The sequence below is a fragment of the Balaenoptera physalus genome (genome assembly GCF_965194825.1).
Source record: "Balaenoptera physalus genome assembly, chromosome: 16".
NCBI classification, from domain to species: Eukaryota; Metazoa; Chordata; class Mammalia; order Artiodactyla; family Balaenopteridae; genus Balaenoptera; species Balaenoptera physalus.
Genome location: NC_138898.1, coordinates 48,796,823 through 48,820,801, shown reverse-complemented (window position 1 = coordinate 48,820,801; position 23,979 = coordinate 48,796,823). Strand labels below are relative to the sequence as shown.

General features: G+C 46.5%; 1 protein-coding gene and 1 pseudogene across 4 annotated transcripts in view; both read left to right on the top strand.

Moving 5' to 3' along the window:
* Positions 1-23,979, top strand: part of RIN2 (Ras and Rab interactor 2) — a 104,745-nt gene that overhangs the window by 6,253 nt on the left and 74,513 nt on the right. The gene's annotated exons all lie outside the window — the stretch shown is intronic.
* On the top strand, positions 14,470-21,915 carry LOC309645906 (short coiled-coil protein-like; annotated as a pseudogene). The gene has a single exon. The product of its transcript is annotated as a short coiled-coil protein-like (transcript).

Here is a 23,979-nt window from a genome sequence, read left to right as displayed (position 1 = left end):
CGTGTTTCCAAAAAGCAATGGATTTCATGGTTTTATAAGGTAGTTTCCCAGCACATTTTGGCCATCCATTTCTGATATTAAATGTTGCGTGTTAGGCCACAGCACAGTCTCACTTGCTTCAAGGAACTTTGCCTTTTAAACATCAGGAGTGAAATAGATTCCCCCAGGTCCCCTCAACCACGTTATTTCTACAGGCTTACTTGTAACTCTGAGTTTTTATAATTAGGAGGATACCAAGGAGGAAGATGTAGGTTTGAAGGACTCTTGTTTCAATGTATGATTTTCAAAAAATTAAATCATGCAATATAAAATGAACATCTCATACAATATAAAAGGAACATCTGTCAAAGCTTTATTCAAACCATGCATGAATCCAGGAGGCCAGTGTAAAGCTGGTTCAAAGAACACTTGGACAGATGATGTATTTGTAGTTGACTTAAAAAGTCATTCTGTAATAAGTTTGCTAAAGTTCAAGTCAAAACTGGTGGTAGTACTACAGGGCAATAAAACTGTGTCCTTTGGGGTTATCTTGTTTTTTTCTGAACAGAAATCTCCAGGCTGACTTGTAACTTCACAGTGCCTGAGTCCTTCATTAACAGCACAGAGCAAAGTCAAACACAGGTGCCCCCCTTAGATAATTAAATAATCTTTAGGTGACCTAGTTAAACAGTGCCAGAGCATAACAATGAAAGGATGTACTCAAAGCAAAAGAGTCTTCCACCTGGAAATTTCAGCACTTTCTAATAAACAACCCTTGGGTGAAAGGGGAGATACATACTAGAATTGTAGAATTTCTATTAAAAAAAAAGAGATAATCAAAACACTACCTGTTATAATCAATGACATAGATTTAAGACAGCAATCAGAGGAAAATTCATAGCACTAAACACTTTATCAGAAAAGACATGCCCCACCCAACTGTTTGCCTTATCTCTAAATTTTAAACAGCACTGTTAACAATTAACACTGAAATGACTTATTCCCTACTGCTCCTACAACCCTCTCCTTCCCTTGTCCCCAGATTTCTCCAACCAGGGATTGTGTCTTAAAAGAGTGAATTTTATCAATGAGGTTGTAGAACTGAGGGATAGCTTGTTCTAAGTTGATTGATTTAAATACCATCAGAAGGCAAACTTCCTGTTCACAACGAATCATGGATGTATTAATAGCATTGACTTCTGGCCTCTGTTCAATAATGTGGAGTCCTCATGTTGCTGTTTTGGCTATTGGTCTGATACCTAAAGTCAGCAGACGGAAACCTTTTATGTGTGGCTGTCACCATCAGATCGCCAGACTAAGGTGAAAGGATGGAGGCCCATTTCCCAGGATAATATTCTTTCAAATGTCTGTAGGTGGTAAACAGAAAACCACCTTCACAGCAAAATCTAAAGCTATATTATCTATTGCTGTGTAACTCATTGCCCCAAACCTTAGTGACTTAAAGCAACAAGCATTTATAAGAGTCTCTGCAGGTCAGAATCTGGGTGTAGTTTAACTGAGTGCCTCCAACTCAGGGTCCCTACGAGATTGAAGTCAAGTTGTGGGCCAGGCTGCAGTCTCATCAGAAGGCTTTATTGGTGGGGAACCTACTTCAAAAGTCACTCGGTGGGTCTCAGTCCCTCGCCACGTGGGCCTGTCCACAGGGCTGGCCTCAGGAAGTGGTGGCTGGCTTCCTCCAGGGTGAGTGATCCAGGAGAGACCAAGAGAGATGAAAGCCACAGTCTGTTAAGAACCTAATCTTGAAGGTGATACCCCATCACTTCTGCCACATTCCGTTCACTAGAAGCCAGTCAAGTCATCCAGCCCTCACTTAAGGGGATGTCATTCGAGTGTGTGAATGACCAGGACTTGGGGCACTGGGGGCCTTCATAGAGACCAAAACATAGGAAAACAATTTAGTCACAAATTCAGAAACCTACAGGGCCAGACAGAATGATGGGCAGTGCGTGAGTGGGCCTGGAGTTGGCAGGTACTTTGGGTGGGGTCCCCTCCAGGAGGGGAAGGCTACTAACGCAGTCCCAAGCAGATGCCGTCACAAAAGAGTGAATGTGGGTCCTCTGATTCCTCTGATATTCCAAGAGAAGCCAGAAATCCAGATTTTTATGTAAGAGGATCCCAACTTTAAAAGTACTGGAGGATGGGACTTCCCTGGTGGTCCAGTGGTTAAGACGCCGAGCTTCCACTGCAGGGGCCATGGGTTCGATCCCTGGCTGGGGAACTAAGATCCCGCATGCCACGACGTGGCAAAAAAAAAAAGAGAGAGAGAAATTAAATTAGAAAGTATTAAAATAATAAAAGTACTGGAGGATGAAAGAAAATGCATCAGAGGGCTGGCTCTGGCCTCTGGGCTCTCAGTGTGAATTCTTAATTAGTTCTCTTAATTACCTGTGTTAGTAGGCAGGGAGATGAGACCATCGGTGTGGAAAGCTCAGCCTCCTAACACCACCGGCCCCCCAGGAGCTCCGGGGCTGTGCAAGGGAGCCAGACGCCCAGCTTCTGTTTCTCGTGGGGGTCTCGTGCTCAGCAGTGACGGAGCCTGTGAGTGCCAGCCGAGCCCTAGGAGGCAGGCTCATCCACAGATGCGCTGAGGGAAAGCAAGGAAACGGGCAGCAAGTTCCTTCAGGGCTTAAGACGGTGCCTGGGGTTGGCCCACAGTCGCCACAGTGCGCAGGGACCTTAAGTTGTAGAGATTCCTCCTCCCACTTTTAGGAACAGCTTTGGCTAATGGGGTACTGAGAGCCCGCTGTCCCAGGTAGAAAGGTGTCAAGGGAGGAACTAATGTGGGATAGCATCTTCTCTCTCCTTTGCCTTACCTTCTAAAAAGTAGAATGGCCTGTCCAAAAATACCTCTCCCACCTTCCTGTAACGCCAACTGGAGATTCCTTTGAATCAGCATGTCCTGGCAGAGTGTCAAATGATGTCATCAGTCATTCACAACTTAGTATAAACTAGGGCTTTCTGAACCACTAGCTGAGATCAGCCCAGAGACGAAATTTGAATTCATGTGCATTGAGGAGCAGGGGATGGAAAAAGGTAAACTGGGATCTCTGAGGGAAGGACAGGACTCAGGGACCCACTGTAGGTGGGCCAAGCAGGGCAGGCACCAGTCACCCAGAGTGGGGAGGGTGTCAGGAAGTAGTCAGTGAAGATACAGACAAGCACGCCTCCTGGACGGTCTCCAAACACCATTGCCCTGAACCTGGAGGCCAGGTGGTTCCAAGGGGCCCTTTATTAGGACACATCTCCCTTCACCACTCGAAGAAAACTGGTTCTCTCCTCACAACACTTCTCACACTTAAGGTGTGGACTTTGTCCACACCAACCACTTCTCCACCTCTCTGTGGACACCAGTGGGGTGTCCTACAGTTTAATTCCATTCTAACACTACCTGGAGTCAGCACAGACCCCCAGGTTAAGCGCTCAGTCCCTCAGGACTGCCCCCCACTTCAGGTGCCAATCGCAAATAGTGGGTTCCCAGGTCACCCACACTTCTGTCTGGCTTGTCCTTAAGTTCAATACAGGCAGACCACGGAGATATTGCAGGTTCAGTTCTAGACCACTGCAATAAAGCAAATATCACAGTAAAGCGAGTCACACCAATTTTTTGGTTTCCCAGTGCATATAAAAGTTATGTTTACGCTATCCCATAGTCTGTTAAGTATGCAATAGCATTATGACTAAGAAAAAAAAAATGTACACGCCTTAATTTAAAAATACTTTATTGCTAAATTTTGCTAACCATCATCTGAGCCTTGAGCGAGCTGTAATCCTTTTGCAATAGTAACATCAAAGATTGATCATAGATCACTGTAACCAATATAATTATGACGAAAAGGTTTGAAGTATTGTGAGAATTACCGAAATGTGACACAGAGACACGAAGTGAGCAAATGCTGTTAGAAAAATGGCGCCCATAGCCTCGCTTGATGCAGGGTTGCCACAAACTTTCAATTTGTAAAAAAATGCAATATCTGGGAAGCACAATGACGCAAAGTGCAATAAAATGAGGATAATTGCTACAGTGGCCACAGAACTCAGGGAAACACTTTATTTACTGTTACCAGTGTATCATAGAGGACATTATAAGGGATACAGATGAACAGGCAGGGCAAGATCTAGAAGGGTCCCGAGCAAAGGAGCGTCTCTCCCTGTGGAGTTTGAGTGTGTTACCCTCTCAGCTTCACCAACCGGAAGCTCTCCAAACCCCTCCATTTAGAGTTGTTATGGAGGTCATTGTGTTGGCATGTTGAGTAAATCATTGGCCGTTGGTGACTAGGTCAATCCCCAGTCCCTCTCCCTTCCTGGTGGCAGGGTGGAGGTGGGGCTGAAAGTGCCAACCCACTAATCACGTGGTTGGCTCCCTTGGCAACCAGCCCACATCCTGAAGCCTTCTAGGGGCTTCCAGCCACCAGTCATCACTGACTTAAACTCAGGCATGATGGAAACTGGTTTGCAATGAATAATGAAAGGTGCTCCCATCACTTCTACCACTCAGGAGATTCTGAGAGTTTTAGGAGCCCAGACAAAGACCGAAAATATATATATTCCTTATGATGTCACAACAGCACAGGTAGGACAGGCATGGTCAAGAGTCTGTCTCTGCAGGGAGACAAAGCTGGTCTCATCTCAGTTCTGGTACCTATTTCCCATGTGACTTTGAGTGACTTAACTCTCTGGGCCTATTTCCTCATCTGGAAATTGAGGATGAAGCCACCTGCCTCCCTCATAAGGCTGCTGTTACACGAATTCAATGATATCACCCCTAAACGCCTGGTACACATTAGAGGTTCAGAGGTCGCAGGGCTCCCGAGCGCCAGGCTCTACACTTGGCCGGGCTGCGTCCCGCTGTGAACTTGCACTGGTTCGTTTGGGGTGTGGGTTTCTTTGCAGGGACTGGACTCTCCTTCAGACAGGTGAAGTCGAGCAGGTCTGGGGAAGGCGTTGCCCTCACGTTTCCGTTTGCTCAGCTGTTAAGTAAGGGTCTTCCATGGGAAGGACTTCCTTCCCCGAAATTTCATGGATGCGAATCCCTGTGGGTTCCTGTTAACATAGAAATTCCCAGGCCCGTCTCGTATCCATAAACCAGAACCTCCAAGGGAGGGAATGGAAACCTCTGGCATTAACAAGGGCCCTGGTGATTCCTGTTTTTGGAGCCGCCAGAAGACACCGATTCACCAGGTAAACCTGTCAAGGTGAGATGCCCGAGTCTGTGTCTCTGCATTTGCCTGCATTTTAGGAAGTAATTGACACGTGAAATGTGGTCCCCAGACAGACGGGCAGTGTCGGCATGCCCGGAGTTTGTTACTGAGGCAGCCTCGACTAGTGGTTCTCAAAGCGTGGTGCCAGCTCCCAGCGTCAGCTTACCTGGAGACGTCTTAGAAATGCAGGTTCTTGGATTGTGGAAAGTGGGAATCAGATGATGGGGATGGGGCCCGTGGTCTGCGTTTTAACAGGCTCGCCAGGGGGAGTCAGGTTGGAGAATCACCGCTCTAGGTCTTAGATTTGAATGACTAAACAGACTGATACAAAACAACATAGAAATGGCTGAATTCTGGGCTTGTCTCCATGTCCCCGTCTGGAAAATGCAGTGACATCACCTTCCCAGTGGAGTTGTGGGTTCAGACATGGTACTTTGATGATTGTGCCCACTCACTCTCTGCAAGCCTTGGAATGACTGCCACCGTCTGATAAGATGTTCTGGATTTTTCTGTCTGTGCCCTTACCCCACGCCCACATTTCATTCGCTCTCTCAAGAGCGGCTGCGCACAGACACTGAGGCACCTGCCCCAGCCCCTGTAAACCAGAAGCCAAATCGCCCACCAAGCCTCCGACACCTGCCCACCGGTGCTCAGATATTCTCTGAGCTGAGGTTCAGAGATGTGGGCTCCTCCCCTCTCCCGGGAAGGCTTGGGGGAGGTGAATTTTTTAACTCTGTTGTTGGTCTACACGGCCGTTTGCCAAAGGAACCGAAGAACAAACAGAAGCATCATGTCCTTTGCTGAATGCCTGGCATTTTGGCAAAAACTACCATCTTGTTGCCACTTCACATGCACAGCCCGCCTTCCTCCTTATTCAACTACTTTTAAAAATTTATGTTTAGTTTCACAAACACTCTTCCAGGCCTGTTCCAAGCACTTTCAACCCATTGAGTTATTTAATCCTCACACTATCGTTATGCCCATTTTACAGGTGGGGAAACTGAGACCGGGAGAGATTACAAAACTTGCCCAGGGTCACACCACTTGTCAATTCTGCGGTGATTCCCTGATGACTGGACTTCAACTTGGAAGGAATTTTGTAGAGATGGGACCTAGCACCCTCGAGGCCTTAAGTTGTCGACCTTGTGCCTCGTCCAGTGCTGAAATGAGATACTCCCCCCACACCTCTTTCCAGGTTGCAGTCCCTGTATTGGACGCTGGTTAACTAAGATGTGAGCCTGACTCCACTTTCCCTGCTTGTCACCCCCAGCCTGTCCTCCTCTGGCCACTCACAGATATCCCTTTCAGACGACCGCCTCTCAGAGTTTCCTGCCTGAAAAAGTGGGGATTGTTCTTTCTAAAGACCCCCAGGAACACAACCTGCATCAGAGTCAGGGTTTACTAGCCGCTGCAGCTGCTGAGAACATACTAGAAAAACCCTCAGGCAGAAGACTCTCAGCAAGAGGGCACCCAGAGGCGCGTAGTATAGGATTTGGGCTAATTCTAAGGAATTAGGTTGCAGATTGGCAAATAAAAATACCAGACACCAGCTGGATTTGAATTTCAGATATAGCATAAGTACATCCTATGCAATATTGGGGACATACTTATATTAAAAAAATTATTCACTGTTTATCTAAAATTCAGATTTAACTGGGCACCCTGTCTTTTATCTGGCAACCCGGAAGGAGGATTGCAGTGTCATCAGGAAGCGAGGGCAATCCCATAATTGGGCAGCGCAGTGAGTTTTATCCAGAAGGCAGGAGGGATGGAGGGAGTCAAGGCGCCAATGCTACAGAAGCAGCCGACGCCGTGTGTCAGAAGAGGGGGCCGTTTAGTCATATTTGTGGTCTGAATGTCTGTGCTCTGTCTTGTTTCAGACCTGGCCCCTGGCAGCCTTGTCGAATTGGTGTGTTGACATTCTGTGTGTGTTACTTAAGTTCGGGTGGAAACATGCCAGTTCTCGTTGAACTTCCCAGTTCGGGGCTTGTTTCAGTCTCCCGAGAAGCTGATGGGTAAAGATGCAGATCTTCCGGGTTCTGGCCCAGGACAGCCGGTCCAGTCTGGGCTGCTGGTTCTCTGGACATACTTTTGGTTGTTACACCTTGGGTGGGAATGCAACTGGCGGGCTTCCTATCACACACAGGCAGCCCCCAGAACAAAGAATGATCTGACCCTAAATTTCCATTGTGCTGAAGTTGAAACCTCCTGGTCTGCAATGTCAATTAGGAAATAACCCATTCCTGGGGTTTCTCTGTCTCTGGGGCAGGTCTTCCAGAAGTAAAGAAAGCAAGAAAAGTGTGAGTGTAGTTAGCACCCACTGTCCTGAAGTAGTACCACCTGGGTCTAGGTCAGCACCTGGCCATTAATTGTAGGTGTTCAATAAATATGCTGAATGAATGAAAAAGCGTGTAATGCATGTATGTGTATATTACCCCTATATCGTTCATTTCTTCAACCTGTATTGATTCAGCACCTATGGTGGCAGGGCCAGTCCTGGGCACTGAGTGTGCGGTGATGGGGAAGCAGATAACGATCAGAGAAACTTGAGCTTGAAGGACAGACAGGTAGGAAGGGCTGAGGGGGGAGGGCTTCTTGAGGAGGTGGTGTTTAAGCTGAACCCTGCAGGAGAGAAAGAGGCAGGGAGAAAATTATTCCCAGACAAGGGGGAAGCACACAAGCTGGGGAGCAGGGCCTGAGTCTCTGAAAGAAGAACAGGGTGGCCAGTGTCTGGGCGGTGGGAGACGGGGGTGGGCATGAGGTAAGGGCCCAGGGTGGGGCAGGGAGTAGCCAGGGCCATCGTGCTGACTGGGTGAGGACCTGGGAATCATTCTTAGTGCAGTGAAGCCATGAGCATTTGGGGGAGAGGGAGTGACATGATCTAACACGTGTGCAGCCCTTGGAAAGCTTGGCGACAGCACCCTGTCTTTAATCCATCAACCAAGAAAACCAGAGCGCAATTCACATCTTCCCTGGTGCCCACCCCTCATAGGGTGCAGAGCTGGCTTCCCACCCAGCACAGCTCAGCTTGCTGGTCAACCCACCCGTGTCCCCGTGCCCGGCCGCTCCCTCCAGAAACATCCCTTCTCCCCTCTGCCAAAACGCCTCCCGAGTCTCCCCATCACCTCCGGTTCACTCTGCCTCACCCTCCACCTTCTCATCTTCATTGTGCACGTCGTCTTGGCCCGTCTGGAGCCGTGGACTTTGTGTTTTCCTTCCCTGAACCTTCTCAGAATCGGCCCTGCAAACGCTGGACCAGAGCCAGCTGCCCCTTGAAGGCAAGGAGTTTAGGAATGTTGTGAGGTCTCGGTGTGTATTTGTTGCTCAGGCCCGCCCCAGAGTTTTTGAAATAACTCCTCTACCTGAAATGTACGGAGTAGACTGGAGGGCAGACACCCAGGCAACCGGATAGTCACTTAGGGCAGAGTCAGCAAACTGCCACCCTCAGGCCAGACTCGGCCAGCACCTGTCTTCATGGTGGGGACACAGACACACCTGGTCATTGAGGTGCTGCGCATGGCTGCTTCCATCCCACGGTTGTGGAGCCAAGTTGCTCCAGAGACCATACGGCCTGTGGAGCCTAATATATTGACCCACTGGCCCTCTGTAGGAAGAGTTTGCTGAGCCCTGACTTGGGAGATAATTGCATTTTGCAACTGAATTCTCAAAGGCAATCTTGAGTGTGGGTAGCAGCGTCTCCAGTTTACAGATGAACACATGCCAGGGCCACTAAGGGCCTGGTCTCCAAGGGCATGGCCCATGCGCTTTCCCGAACCACATTCCCTGCCTCTTATAGGTCATCAGAAGTAGCCAGAGTGAATATACCAGAGCTCTCAACCTCTGGTGCCTGCAGGGGCCAGGTGCATAACCTAAACCAGTCGAGCCTACCCAGGTGCAAGTTGGTAATTGAGCACTGACCTTTGGCCTCAGTATTGGTGAACAGTAGGGAGTGGTGGGGACTGAGGCAAACCGGAAGCAGATATCACGTATAAAGAGGTCAAGCATCACCACGGCCCAGAGTTTTTCAGTTTCAAGAAGCTAGAAACCTAGATTTTTATGGAAACCTCCTGATTTTTTTGTATGAAACATCATTATGTTTAAATGCTGAAACCATTTTAGTGATAAAAGACAGGACAAGCCCACGTGAGGCGACTCAGACAAAACATAGCCAAGTGTGTCCACAGGCCTCCAAGGACCTCTGATATATGACATCCACGTTGGAGGGACTGTCAAAGCCGTCCTCGGGAAGGGCGGGTCCCTAACGAGATGCCAGGCAGCTGGGAGTTGCCCTGCGCTCTAACCAGGGGAGCCTCCGTACCAGCCTTTAGCCCTGGCTTCTGGGCAAGCCTTCAGCTGGGCATGAGAGCAGCTTCAGACTCCACTTATCTGCAGAGGGAAGGAAATGTCCAGGAACCAAAAAGGAGACAGACGCAGGAAGGCTGAGCTTGGAATGTCCTGGGGAGCCCCAGGGTCTGAGATGAAGCTGGCAAGTTCATCCTGGGGACAGCCAACAGGAGCTTCCCAGGGGTGCACACGTCAGCCTTCTCACATGTAGCAAAGCCCAGTATTACCTCCAGTGCCTCAAAGATGTGCACCCTTACCTGGGAAAAGACTCGTGGGAAGGTCATGGCTCTGCAGGTCTAAGAACCCTGTCTGCCAAGCCCTGTTGCTCCGTTACCACCTGCTTGATGTGGGACAAACTCTCCAAACCTCAGTTTCCTCACCTGTGAAATAGGGTTACGAAAAGCCCCAGACCTATCACACCGGGACGATGTGAGGATTAAATAAATGACATGATGGGTGGTAGCTGCCGTTGGCTGAAGCTGGCTGACAAAGCATATTTCTTTACCTGTCCTGTGACATGTGACGTGGATGTCCTGAGACTTCCCCAGTTAGGACAGCTTCTGTCTGTCCTTCACCCGTCACATCCATAGAGCTACCGCCTCAAGGCCTGACAAGACTCATCTAAGAAGCATCACGCTATGTTCTGTGCATAAGAACTTCAGAAAGACTTTGGACATCAGAGAGAGGGGGAGACTAACCCACTGGTAACTAGAATCATGGCGCGGGAGGAGTCGCTCATTGCGGGGCATGCAAGTGAATGAGAGTTGGGGATAATTCAAGGAGCCCAAAGACGTCATCATTTATAACTAAGGCTTCAAGTTCAAAAGTTCAGAGTTTTTCAGAATCAAACTGGAGAGAGAGAAATGACTGCCAGGCCGAAGAAGGTAACGCTTCCTTTCCATTCGGAGAGATTCGTGGTCATTTGATGAGCATCTCCTATTTGAAGGAGCTGGATTTCGGGCTCAAGTGGCGGAAAAAAAATCCCCACAGGGAACACTACGCCTGCTCTCAAGTTTTTGCTAGTAATCTACTAAAGGACATGAAACACCTGTCCCCAGTGCGGCCCATTTCAGAATCTACCCCCTGAGCCCCCCTCCCTGTCTCCTTCACCCCTGCCACTCACCCTACGGTGCTTTCCTGCCCTACCCCAAGACCACACTAAATGCCTTTCGAGTTTCCCAAAGCCTGAAATATTCTGACCCACCACCACCATTTGTATATAATTTAAAATATTTTTTTTATTTTTCCCACGTGACACACAAGTTAACTGTATGATGAAATTAAAATGCTTCCTTCCTGGAAGCCTTTGACAGCCGAGTGCTGGGCTCAGCAGCCTCCACCCACCACCAGCTGGGGCTCTTATGGCCACAGATGTGCGGGCACCTTCCCTATGCTGGTTCCCATTCATCCCCCCACCAAGTGGTCATCACCCCTTTTACAGATGAGAAGACTGAGGCTCAGGGAGGTTACGGTCTCCCCCACGGGTCCCCCAGGCGGCAGGAGCCCAAGCTGGCCTTCCAACCAGGGCTGTGTGGTTCTGGGGCTCATCAGGAAGCTCGGCGGGTCTGCCTGGGGACCCCTGAACCTTGGCTCGCCTGGGGTCTAAGCAGGAGCCCCGGTGAAGGGGCTCAGCTCGGTGTGGTCAGGGTGCCCAGGGGCCGCGGCACAACCAGGCCTTGGAGCCCAGTGGCCTGTGCAGGAAGAGGTGTGTCGGCCACACTTCCTCTGACTAGGGGTCCAAGCGTACTTAGACGCAGATTTTGAGGATGAGGAACAGAGCTGCCTGAGCTTTCCAAAGCAGAGATTTCCCAGCAAGAAGAGTGTGCAAAGTGAGCTTTGGAGATGAGCCGGGAAAAATTAGAGAAGTGATTCCTGGCAGCCTGCTTTGTTTTTTGGGTTTTTTTCATCTTTATTGGCATATGATTGCTTTACAATGTTGTGTTAGTTTCTGCTTTATAACAAAGTGAATCAGCTATACATATACATATATCCCCATATCCCCTCCCTCTTGACCCTCCTTCCCACCCTCCCTATTCCACCCCTCTAGGTCGTCACAAAGCATCGAGCTGACCTCCCTGTGCTATGCGGCTGCTTCCCACTAGCCATCCATCTTACATTTGGTAATGTGTATATGTCAATGCTACTTTCTCACTTCATCCCAGCTTCCCCTTACCCCCTGTGTCCTCAAGTCCATTCTCTACGTCTGGCAGCCTGGTTTTCATTCTTAAGTACGTTGTTTTAATTCCCCCCCAACCCCGCCCTGGGGGTAGGGGGTGAGGGTTTTGAGTGATATGATTTCAAATTTACAGCAGAGTTGTGACAATGGCACAAAGGATTCTTTGTATTATATACTGTCATGTATGTTATATAATATCACATATACATGCTATACAATTTCAAATTTCCATAAAAAGTTGCAAGAAGAGTTCAAGGGCCTTCCATATGCTCACAGAAGTCATCTGGCCATAGACAAGTTTCTTGTCTGAACCAAAATGCTCAGATCCAAAACCAGGCGAGAGCTTTCGGGCATTGCTTGTAGGCACCAAAGGAAGGCATGTGGGGTTGGACCCAGCTCTCTAGCTCTGGCCCCGACCTCAGGCCTGCAGGTCGATGCTCCTGTTTTAAGGCCAGCTCTTCCCTCCTGGAGGGTCTCAGCCCAGCCGCCTGGTTCCAGGAGGCTTGTCCAGCATTGGGAAGATTCCCAGTATCCTGGGCTGGAATGGTCACTCCTAACCATCTTGGTGGGTGAACATCAGGCTGTTCTCCATCCTGAGTGTTTGGTGTCATCAGGAGACAGAAGACGCCGAGGTGTAGGGACACATGACTGCGGGGGCTGCATTTTATCCCGGCATCAAGAGGCCCTGGGTCCGTAGGTGTGGAATCGGTGGACATGCTCTCCAGAGGTCACACCTCTTCACATCTTGGACCCTCGGGGGCTTCCCTTCAGACGACCGTTACCTTCTTAGGGGACCCCAGGGTTTAGAAGCTGGAGCTGGGCTATTGTAGCTTATTTCTTCCAAAGACGGTCCCTATAGCATAGATCTGTAAAAAAGACAAAACAAAAAACTCTGAAACCCTGTTTTCTGACTTTTATGGATTCTGGTTTTTAACTGTGGTGAAACATACATAAAATTTACCATTTTAACCATATTTAAGTGTGCATTTCTGTTGCATTAAGTATATTCACATTATTGTGCCACCATCCCAACCATCCACCTTCAGAACCTTTACATCTTCCCAAACTGAAACTCCGTACCCATTAAACGCTCACTTCCCCTTCCTTCCTCCCCCTCCCCAGCCCCTGGCAACCACCATTCTACTGTCTGTCTCTATGAGCTTGATTATCCTCTAGGAACCTCATATCCTTGGAATCGTACAATGTTTGTCCTTTTGTGACTGGCTTATTTCACTCAGCATAATGTCCTCCAGGTTCACCCATGATGGAGCATGTCTCAGAATTTCCTTCCTTTTTAAGACAGAACAGTATTTGATTATGTGTATAAACCGCATCTTGTTTATCCATTCATCCGTTGATGACCATGCGGGCTGCTTCTCCCTTTCACCTATTGTGAGCAATGCCGCTATGAACGTGGGATGGATTCTGCTTCTAAAAGTCTTTAGTTCTCTTGCCCTGAGAACGAACATTAAAACGTCTCTGATAGAGGAACGTCACCCACAAGGTACATGAGCATGTGTGTTGTGGGGAGCGTGTGCTGGGACTGAAGTTAAGCCTGAGTCTCTTGCAAAATGCAGCTCCTGGTGTCTGCCAGCTGGGGTGGGGGCCGTGCTCGGTGAGCAGAGGGGCAGCAATGTGACTTAGAGCCAATTAAGGTTGTCCAAGTCACTCCCGGCTGTGGCCACTCACCAGGCATGTGTTTCCTGTGACTTTTCTCTGTCTTACCTTCCCGGTCACATTGTAAGCCTTTTTAGGGGCAGGGACAATGTCTTACACGTCTTTCAGGGTCCGTTTAGCCCGGTTCCCCAAAGGTGGCCGATCTTCAATAAATGTGTGTTGACAGCGCCTCTCATTCCAAATCTGCTATCTACCCGCGCTGTGCGTGGACATCTTTGGTGTCCAGATATGCCAAATATGTACTTTCCCACCATCAGAAGGACTTTTCAACAGCTGTTCTCTTGCTTGCAGCTGAGCAGCTGAATTAAGTTAGTGAATGGAAGTCTTAAAACAATTCGAGTTGATTCACCTATATATATACATATATATTGGTTTTGTCCTCAGGGCTCTTGGACCCCTAGAACCTTGCTCCGCGTCAGCCGAGGAGTTTGTTGAAATGCAGAATCTCAGGCCCTACCCCAAACCTAGGAAACCAAGACCTGCGTTTTTGACAGGATCCCCAAGTGATGCACGTGTGCATCCCGGTTTGGGAAATACTAGTCTGGGGAATATTATTCTGCTAGTTTCATCCTGAATGATAAAGAGGGTTGCAAACCTCTTTATCAAACTTGTCCTGTTTGTGTAGAGGAGAGACGAGGCCAAGCCAGCACTGGAACGCTGTGCCGCATTCTGGTCACTTAACCTAAGCAGAGTTGCAAGAATAGTCCCGCGTATACCTGTTACCTGGGAACATTAGGGAGGGACCAAGGCACTCAGCTGCCTCAGATGGAGGAGGTAACCTGAGAGGCCTTGCTCTGAATTTAGAGCGAAAAGAACCACACTGCTTTGGGGTCCCCAGAGGCAGGTTCAGAGACAGGTTATGGACGCCAGCAGTCTGTTTGGGAGGTGATCATCAGAAGCTCAGGTTGGGGCGTAAGGAGGTGAGACAGAGAAGGGAGAACAGCCACTGGGGCTCAGTCCCGCTGGGGGCCTTGGGGAGACTGTATAGTGATCATCAGAGCTGTCCCTCTGGGGTGAGGGGAAGCTGGGGTATCTGTGCACGGAGCCCCTCCTGCTCTGACCTCATCCGCCCACAGCATCCACAGCCTTGGGCAGAGGCGTCCACATGCTTGCAGTGGAGCCTCAGGGAGCAGCGACCCCGGGAGGTACGGGCGGGGCGCTACCTCTACCTGCTGCCTGTATCCCATCTGAGGTTCTGGGGTGCCTCGGGCGACATCTACATCAGAGCGCCAGGTCCCGATGAGGAACAAAGCCTTTGCATTTTAGTAAGTTTCAAAGCCTCAATGATTCATCGCCTCCGAGTTACTAATCATCTTCACGAGACTGAAAATGACCAGACTTTACATTGTCTTACAATCCAAAGTCCCTTTTCATAATCCCTCTGCCTTCTTCCTTCCCTAAATTAAATATATGTCCTCAGAGGATGTTGTCATACTCAATTTACAGTAAAAACATTTTTAATGATCGATTTCAAATTTTTCATCTTCGTGTCACAAGTTGGAGATTCATGTCTCCTCTCCTGTTACTTTCCCTTTGAATCCTTACTCCATTTCTCTTTTTTAAAAAAAATTAAAATTGAAATTCCAAATACGGCAGTTACTATTCCTAGGGGCCATGTCAGCATCTCCTGAAGTCAGCATTTCCTTAAGAGTTTCTGTAGAACACGGCTCCTCGGAAAGTGTCCACAACAGAGTCTTAAAGATCAGAAGGGCTTATAAGCGGAATCTAAAAAACTAATAAGACACATGAACTTATTTATAAAACAGAAACAGACTCACAGACTTAGAGAATGAACTTATGGTTACCAGTGGGGGAAGAGTGGGGGGAGGGATAGATTGGGAGTTTGAGATTGACATATACACACCACTATATATAAAATAGATAACTAATAAGGACCTACTGTATAGCACAGGGAACTCAATACTCTACTCAATACTCTGTAATGGCCTATATGGGAAAAATATCTAAAAAAAAGAGCGGATATATGTATATGTATAACTGACTCACTTTGCTGTATACCTGAAACTAACAAAACATTGTTAATCAACTCTACTCCAATATAAAATAAAAATTAAAAAAAAAAGATCAAGAGGGCTGTGGAATCCTACACACTCTGTTCTCTTCCTGGAGACCCTCACTTACACCGGCTTCTTAAAAGGTTCTGAGGAGTCCACGTGAACTTGTTTAATCGAATGTTTAACCCAGTTTCATTGGCTATTTCCAATGTTACTGGAGCAGTAACTCCTTTTTTGAAATCATGCCTGTTCACATCCCACACTGCTAGTGTTGGGTGAAAACCATTTGAAGAAATGCCACTTGAAACACTCTCAGTGCATTTGAAATTAGTAGCACTGGGGTGGGCTGAGCAGAGGCAATGGGCACAGGAAAATTACAGCTCAGAGTTTGCACTGGTTTTTGTAGGTAGGAAAAAAAAAAAGAGAGAGGAAACTTTCTTACGTGTAACTGATGTTTTGGAATGAGGAGTGACTCTGATTCCATACTGAAGTTAACCCCTGGCCTGTAATTGAGTAGACTTGTCAAAAAAAAAGGTGGGCTGTGTGGGTGAGGTACAGCTCTGAGTGTCAACCTGGCCTCGAGGGGAGAGGAATATAAGGCATTAGCTCAGGCCATGACAACTGGCAGAGCATCCCATTTCCTTAGTTTTATCAAGGCCTGCACCAACCAAGTGGTATATTGCTGGCACTTCCGTTTGGCAACTTTTAGCACCTACCGGCAGACTATCATATTGCCAAACCCAGGAGCTCTGAAGACTTGTCTAACTGCTAGGCTGTTAACTCCAGGCTCTGTATGAATTCCACCTGTCGAACTATTCTTTTACTTCTGTTTTTCCCAAAGAAGATAGCTATTTTTCCTATGGAAAAAAAAAAAAAAAAGCTATTGCAGAAAAAATTCTTAATGTAAAGAAGAACGAGAATATCACCTATATTGTACCCTCTTTAATTGCCCCATGTGGAAATGAGCCGTGTGAGAATCTTGATGCTGATGAGTCCAGAATTTTGCTTTCTCTGTTTGTAATTCTATTGTATTACATTAATCCATAGATAAATATATTACATAAATGGGCTCAGAGAATACATACAACTTTTTTTCCCACTGAATAACAGGTCTCTGTATTTATATACTGACATATCAATAAACATATATATGTGTGTGTATATATATGACAGAATCACCATTTTAAGGGCTGTATAATATTCCAGTATCTTGCTGTACCACACTTTTAAGGAGGCCACTGTTATTAGACACTTAGTCCTTTTTCCATTGTTCATGATTATAAATGATGCTCCCAAGAACCTTCTTGAACATATACCTGATTGCTTCTTTGGATCAAGTCCTAGAATTGGAAATGCTGAATTCGATAGTTTGCATACTGAGTTGCAGATATATACATTCAGATTGACTTCCAGAAAGGGTGAGTCATTATTTCTCCTCCAGGGCTTATAGAAAGCCCTGTGCAGGCAGCTGCTCAGTAGGAAGCTGGAGATGGTAAAAGGGAAGTGAATGTGACTTAGATATTTATGCCACCACATTCCGGAAAGGCTAAGGGGGACAGCTGGCCGTCACCAGGAGCTTGAGCCAGAAGAGGCGTTAGAAATCCATTGATGTATTGAATGCTTGAGGAAACTGAAGTCCAGAGAGGTTAAGCGAACTACACCCCTCACCCTAAACACACACAGGGCCAAGGACTCACAGTCGTCAAGTCTCTTAGAATGGATAGACGTGAAAAACATAATTCTCATACAAATACGTAGTGAGCGTGTGTCAGAGATTGATTTAACTCATTAAGGAGAAAATCAACAAGTTATTAAAGCCAATCACAGATGGCAGAGACTAGTAAATAAAGAGTGGGCCAGTTGGTCCAAGTGTCCAGACCTGAGGTATCCTCCGGATCCCTCCCCCTGCCGGTGCCTCAAACGGCAGACCATTCACCAAGAATTTTGTATCCAAGGCCCAAAAGTTTGTTACTGAAGGTGATGAATGCTGACATGGATGCATTTGGTGCTGAAAATCAGGTGGAACTGGAGGAAAAAACATGACTTATTAATCAAGTGTTGGAACTCCAACACACTCTTGAAGATCTCTCTGCAAGAGTAGATGCAGTTAAGGAAGAAAATCTGAAGCTAAAATCAGAAAACCAAGTTCTTGGACAATAGATAGAAAACCTCATGTCAGCTTCTAGTGTTTTTCAAACAACTGACACAAAAAGCAAAAGAAAATAAGGGATTGATATCCCTTATGTCTTATGGAATTGCTGCTGATCTTTTTTTCTTTAAAACTTGGATAGATTCCAAGAGTTATAGTACTTTTGTTTGTGGCTTCACTGAGTATTTACGAAGATAATGTCGGATCTAAGCAAAATTAAGAGTGTAACAGAAGACTTCCATGAGTTTGTGTGTTATGTTAGTCTACGAAAATGTGCAAACGTATTGTAGAGACTTTAAAATTAGAAATGCATATATTTATGAAACTTGAAAATGAATGTTATATCAAATTTGCTTTGATTTATAGGTTTAGCATTGTCTTTTATTATAGGCATAGTTAGAGGTACAAGAAAATAACCACCGTGTTGTGAAAAAGTGACCAAAATCATGGACTGAATGCACAGCTTTATATACCCTGTCCACCATCGTGTGCCTCTTCTCCATTTGCTTTCTTCCCATTTTCCTTCCCCTAAGGAAAAAATTGGTTTCACATATGTAAAAAGTAATCTTAGTTAATCATCTAAGAGAGTAGCCCGAACTCTGTTGAAACTTAACCAAAATAAGATACTTTCTCAGTTTAGGGCTTATTTGTTATATTTAGTAATAAGATAGGATAGTTGGTTTCTGTTTAATCAATTGAAAACAGGGGCTATAAAGATGAAGATTTTTCTTTGAAACTGAATTATCATATTGGGAAGATTTGTCGTTAAAAACTTCCTTTGCACAAAATAATCCACTTGATATCTGAAAAGATGAGCTCTGGTTGTGTGTGTGTTTGAAACAGAAAATTTTGAGGAAAAATCGAAATAGGGTAGGAAAAGTATTCAGTACTTGGTAAGTACTTGTAACCATCTCCAAATGTTTTTAGTCCAGATTTGTGTTATCTCTGGAACAGATTAGAGTTGGGGGGGAATATATAAGAAAATGGATTAAGTTTGGCTAACCTTATGTAAACCAAACCTAGAAGGGAATAAAGTTTGGTCTCAGGTTTATTTGCAGTACCCAGATGATCAACTTTGCAAAGTCTCTTAAAAGTGTATTAGTATCAGAATCATGAATAAAATGGGAGAGTTTTACATGTATACTAATTGATGCTTTCTCAGTATTTTATCTGCTTCTCCCAGAATTTTCTGTAAACCCAACTACTGGTTTGCAGAGTTTTAGTCATTTAACAGTTTTTTAAAATTTAGTTTGTAGATTCCACTTGGTAAAGAAATCAGGATCAGAAGTAATGTTAAAATATTAAATAGGAAGAGAGATCCACTAATATAGTTTATGATTATTAAATTTAGGCTAATCATGGAATAATCTTAATGGTTGCATTGGTGTAAGATTTGATGACTTTAGCTGTATGAATATATAATAGTCATACTGCAAACATTTTGCATCCCTTTGTGACCTAATTTTCAAACATTTAAAGTTGTGTTGCCATTATGCTTTGCTGTTTAATAAAAAGCTGTTTCAAAAAAATAAAGAAAGAAAGAAAGAGTGGACAAAAGTATTTTATCTTGAACCAGCTTTAACATCTACCGCTAGCCAGCTTTGTGTATCTAACTTTGCAAGGTTAGATATGGGCTTGATATTGGCGATATGCAACCATTTTTTGACCTTCCAACACTGCAATTTTATATAATTCAGCCTAACACAAAACTGGCTCAACGTGGACAGGGCAATAAAACCAAAACCTTTGGGGTTATCTTTTCTGCCAAACAAATATCATTTGCACCGTATCAATCTTCCACAAGTTCTGCATCTGACTTTACAGAGTCTGAGCCTTCATCAAAAGAAAAGAGTTGAGGGAATTCCCTGGCTCTTCAGTGGTTAGGACTTGGCACTTTCACTGCCGGGGTCCCGGGTTCAATCCCTGGTTGGGGAACTAAGATCCCGCAAGCTGTGCGATTCAGACAAAAAAATAAAAAAAAGAAGAGTTGAACAAAATGAGATCCCAGGCGACCCTTAGGCAGGCTTGTTAGATGGTGCCCAACTAGGACTTTGAAGGGAACTTTTTTTGCTTCAAGTTTTGCATAGTTTTCTTAACTGTAGGAACAACTTTTGTGGCTGAACCGATGAGTGGGTGGACAAGGCAGATTGTAGTGGTGAACCTACCCACACTGGGATTCCTCTGAACGCTCGAAGGCTCAAAGGGCAGCACATTCGGGCTTTAGCTCTAGTTTCCCATGCGATCGGCCTCCCAGTTTCCTTTTTCCCAGAACCTGAGCAGAGATGCCTGCTCGCTGTGTGGGAATCTGCTCTGGCCCAGTCTTCCAGCCTCTGACTTTGTAGAGCACCTCTCGGGAGACTGTCACACCTGGAGGGGGCGCCAGGTGGAGCCCAGGAAGCTGGAAGGCTGGCTGGTCATCTGACCGCACCTGTTTTGTAAGTTCCAGGATGTTAGTCCCACGCAGCATGTTTGTTACTAAGAAGACAGCAAAACAAGGCACTAACAATCGACCAGCACAACCTCAGGCCCTTCCACTTGAGCTCCATGAAGACAATTGACAGCGCATTTCAATTCTAAGATGTACTGATTTTCAAAATTTGCCATCTCTGAAGTTATTTGTATCCTATAGTCAAGGGTGTGTTATAATTGGCGGATCTTTTTGTTTTTCTTGATGGTGTCTTATAATGATAGTACCTTAAATTTGATGGAGCACATTGTACGTCTTTCTTCTCTGTTGTTGACCTAGGGTACTCTATATATGTTTCTTTTTTTTTTCTTATTTTCCCCCAGCTTTATTGAGATATAATTGACATCCAGCACTGTTCAGCGTAATGATCTGACTTACGTACATCATGAAATGATGACCACACTAAGTTTAACAAACATCCATCATCTCATATAGGTACAAAATAAAAGAAAAAGAAAAAAGATTTTTTTTTCCTTGTGATGAGAACTCTTAGGATTTACTCTCTTACATTACATCCCAGTGCTTATTTATCTTATAACTGAAAGTTTGTACCTTTTGACCACCTTCATCCAATTTCCCCTCCCCGACCCTCAACTCCCACCTCTGGTAACCACAAATCTGATCTCTTTTTCTATCAGTTTGTTTGTTTTTGAAGTATAATTGAGCTACAAGACTAAGTTAATTTCTGGTGCACAACATAGTGATTCAGTATTTCTGTACATTACAAAATGATCACCACTGTAAACATTTCTTTAGAATCTTTTTAAAATATGCAAAATCAAGACTTCAGACACAAATGCTGGAGCCAGGGCTGTAGAAACATTAGTGCCAACTCTTAGAAAGAGCTTTGTGCTTCTGTCGGTTAGCTTGTTATTTCACCTTAAAACACAAAGCCACGGGCAGTGATATGGCAATATCTGTGACATCTGAGGTCATTGAAGAATCTAACGCAACACTGGCCTCGGACAACTGACAAAGTAAATCAGGACCTCAGCCGAATGACTGTTTCAAGGTACACCACACTGGCTGCTTCCGTGTTTCATATGTGGAACTACAGACACTCTGTGTATCTTTATTTTTTAATGAATTTATTTATTTTATTTTTTTATTTTTGGCTGCGTTGGGTCTTCGTTGCTGCGTGCGGGCTTTCTCTAGTTGCGGCAAGTCAGGGCTACTCTTCGTTGTGGTGCGCGGGCTTCTCATTGCGGTGGCTTCTCTTGTTGCAGAGCACGGGCTCTAGAGCGCAGGCTTCAGTAGTTGTGACGCACTGGCTTAGTTGCTCCGCGGCATGTGGGATCTTCCCGGACCAGGGCTCGAACCTGTGTCCCCTGCACTGGCAGGCAGATTCTTAACCACTGCACCACCAGGGAAGCCCCACTCTGTGTATCTTTAAAAAAAATTTTTTTTCCAATATAACTAAATTTAAAGTTATATCAGTGTTTGCTGTGGAGGATCATTTCAAATATAGTTAAACTAACAGACAGCTCTGGGCTGGGCCTCTAGAAGTGGCACCGATTTACTCCCCATATTTGGGCCTCCCCATGTCTGTTGGCAAGTGTCTGGCAGGGTAGAGCCAGTGTGGGTCTCTCTTACGAGTCGACAGGAGCAGTTTACAGCTGAGTCGTTAGAGAGGCCGTGTTTTAAAGCCAACGGCTTCTGCTCGGTGAGAACTTAATCACGGCTCAGAAGAGAGCTCTGCGCTCTGCATGTGGAACCACGTCGGTGCATTTGGTGAAAAATTGAAAACTCTTAGGCGGCACCTTTGCAGTGGCTGCCACAACGTCAGCCACTTCCCCATGGTGTCCAGCTGAGGCTCTAATGGTCGGGCTGGAGCCCCACCCACTCTGTGTCCTGATTTACCCCTGGTCTAGAAGGAAATGAACAGGGAAGTTACCAAGAGGAAGGCGGAAGAGAAGAGCACCTATTCATTCAACAAGTCCTGGGCCCCGGACTGTCCCGAGTTCAGAGGTCTCCACAGGGCAGAGGGACACCGTTCCTGCTCTGCAGAACTTACATCCAGGTGGGAGCCATTCGAGAGAGCCTCTGGCTCCAGGAGGGTCCCAGATGCAGGGCCATCAACCTCAAGTGGTGAAAGAGGGCGGCCAAGTGGGAAGGTTGGGGGCATCTTGGGTCATTGTCTCCAGGAACAAACCCAGAGCTAAAGATTTTCATGAAAGTGGCTTATCAAGAAGTGCTCCCAAGAGAGACTCATAGTGGAGTCGGGCAGAGAAGGTCAGCAAGGGTCCAAGTTCAAGCACAGTCCCCTGAGGGTAACTTTGGCTCCATCTTAAAGGAACAGAGGTGAGGGATCTGGAGTACTTACACCCCAGCGCCCATCAGTCAGTGGTCCAGAACTGACTCTGAGGGCCCTTCTGGGTCTCTGTGCACCAGACAAAGCAGGTTCCGTCCTCCGACAAGGGACTTGGGGCTGGCCGTGGAGGGCCAGTTCCCTTCCCCTGAAGGCGTTGGGGAAGCACCTAATGTGTCTGGCGGAAGCACTGGTCTCGGGGGAGGCCACTGTGCAGCCTGATGTTTGCAGGGCTTTTCAGATGTGGGGAAGGCCCAAGAAGCTAAACGCTACCGAAGCCTGGTCCCTCGCTGAGGTCCTGCAAGGAGTACCAATGCACGTAAGGGGCACCGGTACTGATTGGGTCTCCCCGTATTTCAAATATTTCTACCCATTCAAAGTACATCCATGCTGGACTACCCTGGTGGCTCAGTGGTTAAGAATCCGCCTGCCAATGCAGGGGACATGGGTTCGAGACCTGGTCCGGGGAAGATCCCACGTGCTGCGGAGCAACTAAGCCCGTGCGCCACAACTACTGAGCCCGTGTGCCACAACTACTGAAGCCCCCGCACTTAGAGCCCATGCTCTGCAACAAGAGAAGCCACCACGATGAGAAGCCCGTGCACCACAACGAAGAGTAGACCCTGCTTGCTTCAACTAGAGAAAGCCCACATGCAACAACAAAGACCCAACACAGCCAAAAATAAATAAATTTATTTTAAAAAAACAAAAACAAAGTACATCCATGCTTATCAGACCCCTAACAAGCACCGTGGAATGTAGGTGCCCAGGAGGACATAGCACGTGGAGGTCTCCCTCATGGGCATTGCCGCAGGACCTGCGTCCCCAGCAGATACAATCAGCCAGCACATCCTGCATCCTTAACCACAGCCCGTACTTCTGGCACGCCTTAAACCAGACCTCTCACTTTTCTGTCCTCCGAGGGTGGTGGGGTACATCGCTAAGCCCTCTCCCCACGGGCAAACACTAAAGGTGCCCATCTGCTGCGGACTTGGCCTGCAGCCCCTCCTTGGACTCTTAAACAGCCCTGAGAAGCAGGCCTCAGAGTGTCCTCAGTTCATGCATGAGAAAATTTAAGGGGTCAAATTATTTCCTCAAGGATGCCTTGCTTGAATTAGCAGAGCCAAAGGAATTTGAAGCCGGGCCTTTAGCCAAAATTCTGCTTTTAAATATTCAATTATTCACTTGTGTTTGTTTCTTCTAAATACTGCTATTTACTACTTTGTGCTAAAAACAGAAAGTTACTCGTGTCAAACCATTCACTTAACTCAGAGGATGGGGAGGGGGTGGATTGCTTATTAGCTTTTCCTCTACGTGAGTGTGTTGGAGATGGGCTGTATTTTTTTTTTAACTCCAAAGGAGAAAGTGGAATAAAAAGGTAGTGTGTGTTGTTTTTTGGTAAACGGGAAGGTTCTGATTGTGGTTAAGGGGCCGTTTGGATCAGCAGGGCTAGTAGGGACTGTGGCATAAATACTGTGGCACCCTTTGGCTCTCCATTTGGAATGAAAAACCCAGGGCAGAGCTCACGCCTTCTGGTCCACCCCCAGCCTTTGGGCAAATTGAGGAAAAGCAGCCTTCTGGGCACATTCTTTGGTCTGCAGAAGGCACCTTGGGGCAGATGTAGGCGTCCCAGGGCCAGGGTTTA